The sequence below is a fragment of the Octodon degus genome, unplaced genomic scaffold (assembly GCF_000260255.1).
Source record: "Octodon degus isolate 3935 unplaced genomic scaffold, OctDeg1.0 scaffold00001, whole genome shotgun sequence".
Classification (NCBI taxonomy): Eukaryota; Metazoa; Chordata; class Mammalia; order Rodentia; family Octodontidae; genus Octodon; species Octodon degus.
In genome coordinates, this window is record NW_004524577.1 from 38150348 (window position 1) to 38152575 (window position 2228).

Here is a 2228-nt window from a genome sequence, read left to right on the forward strand (position 1 = left end):
TAACTCCTCTTCCCCCCCGTTTGCAAAAGCTGTTTCCATTTCTTCTCTCATTTTTCTTTTCAATCCTTCCTTTCCCCCTCCCTAGTTTCCCATCCCATTTGAACATTTCCTTCCTATTTCATGACACGCATTACACATTTTAGACCTCGACACTTGATCCAAGTCCAGCAAGCTCTTTTATGGCAGAGCTGAAAGTAAGATTATGCTTGCTTTTACCATGCCATTAACTGGAAATTGAGGTAGGAAAAAGGAGATAGACTTAATTTTTAAATTTGAGAAAACAAACTCAGTGGAAAGATTATAAAGACATATATGCAAAATCTCATGTACACTAAAACTGTCATGATTTTCAAAGTTGTACTGTTCATTTGTGTGCATGCGCTAGAACTGAACCCAGGGACTGAGCTACATTTTATCCCTTAAAAATTCATTTGGAGACAGGGTATTGCTAAGTTGTTCAGACTGGCTTGGAAGTTTCAGTCTGCCTGCCTTAGCCTCAAGTAGTAAATAATGTTTGGTTGTTTTTTAGATAGTTCATCAGTTTGTAGGATAATATTGGATTTCACTATTTTAGATAACTGGAAACTTTCATTCTAAGTTAAGAGTCATAAACTGGGTTAAAGCTGCTACGTGGGATGTCATGCCTTGGCCCTGCTCCTGCTCTTCTAAAACACTTTTAATGTGACTGGAAATAGAAGGGAAGGAGCAAGGCAGAGATTTGCTTTCTTGAATGTCTTGGGGGAACGTAGCAAATCAGACCGCATTTCTTTTTGGACCACCTGTCTTTTGTCATTTGACTTCCACATAATTTTGGTGTCTCAGCAAATCAAATAGCTTTATCCCACAGTCAGACTGGCTGGCTTTCCTTTCCTGCTTTTCTTCCAAATTGGCTAGGAATAAAACCCTGAGTACTTATTTTCCAGGCTATCTGCTCTTTTTACAAAATTGTTTTGAGGGGTCAGAAGGTTTTCCCCCTAATGTTCATCTGTGCAGTATTCTGAAGGTAGAAAGAACTTAGATTTTATATTCCAGGATACTCAAGTATTTCTCTATATTGACCATGCTAACTTGATTATAATTTTACAGGAGTAGAGGGAAGAAACAACTGGGACATGGTTTAAGGAGGGACACACTTTTTCCTAAGAAGTCAGTTTCAGGGGCTGGGGAGATGGCTCAGTGGGATAAGTGCTTCCCTGGCAAGCACATGGGCCTGAGTTCAATCCCCGGATCCGCAAAAAAAAAAAAGTCAGTTTCACCATAAGTGTAGCAACATCGAGTTTTCCTGTCTTAATGAACAGTGCATAGGAAAGCGCTGCGCAGCACTGCCACTTTGATATTGTTACTGTCCTTGTATGAAGTGCAAAGTATTTGTTGTGGCTGTTATTTTGAGCAACTGTGGCCAGATACTATCTTCTTTTAAATATTGCTCCTGTATTTGGGGGGATAATTGCATGAGGCTGAAATTCTGCTAGTGCAGATGTAGCTCGGTCCCCGGGCAAGGATGAAATGCAGATGTGCTTGTGTTCCGTACGTATCCTTAGTGACTCTCCTGTTAGCCTGATTTGAAACTCCCTTTTATTTTATTTCTATTTTTATGTGTTTATGTATGTATGTATTTATTTTTGTATTTTAGGGAGGGGTCTACAAGGTATTCAGGGTCTCACTGCCAGTTCGGACTTGCAGTGATTCTCCTGTTTACAGCCGCCCAAGAGCTGGGATTACGGGTGTGTGCCATCATGCCCAGTCTTAATCGCTGTTTTAGTGCCCCGCGGGGACAGGGCTGGTGCAGCAGATCCTGGGGGTGAACCCCCAGCCCCTGCGCCTGCTTGCAGGTGCTTTAATCTGCTGAGCTATTTGGCTGGCCCTTTATTTTTATTCTTCTCTTAAAAACAAGACAGGGGCCGGGGAGATGGCTCAGTAGAACAAGTGCTTCCCTGGCAAGCGCAAGAGTCTGAGTTCAATCCCCGGTTCTGCCAAAAAAAAAACCCAAAACACACACACACACACACACACACACACACACACACACACACACACAGCTGCCTAGCAAGACCCTGTCTAAATTAATGAATCAAAAAATGAAAGATTAAAAAGTAAAAACAAAACAAAACTATAGTTTGATTTTTTTCTTTAAGTTACTTCTAGTTACTTGACTTGGTAGTTATGTCTTTTATCTTTAAAGTTTAATTATAAAATAATACTCATTTATGAATTGAATAAAACTTAAA

At 40.4% G+C, this 2228-nt stretch overlaps 1 protein-coding gene across 3 annotated transcripts in view; it reads left to right on the forward strand.

The window, feature by feature from the left end:
• The window catches only part of Plpp1 (phospholipid phosphatase 1), an 85435-nt gene that overhangs the window by 27802 nt on the left and 55405 nt on the right, over positions 1–2228 (forward strand). The gene's annotated exons all lie outside the window — the stretch shown is intronic.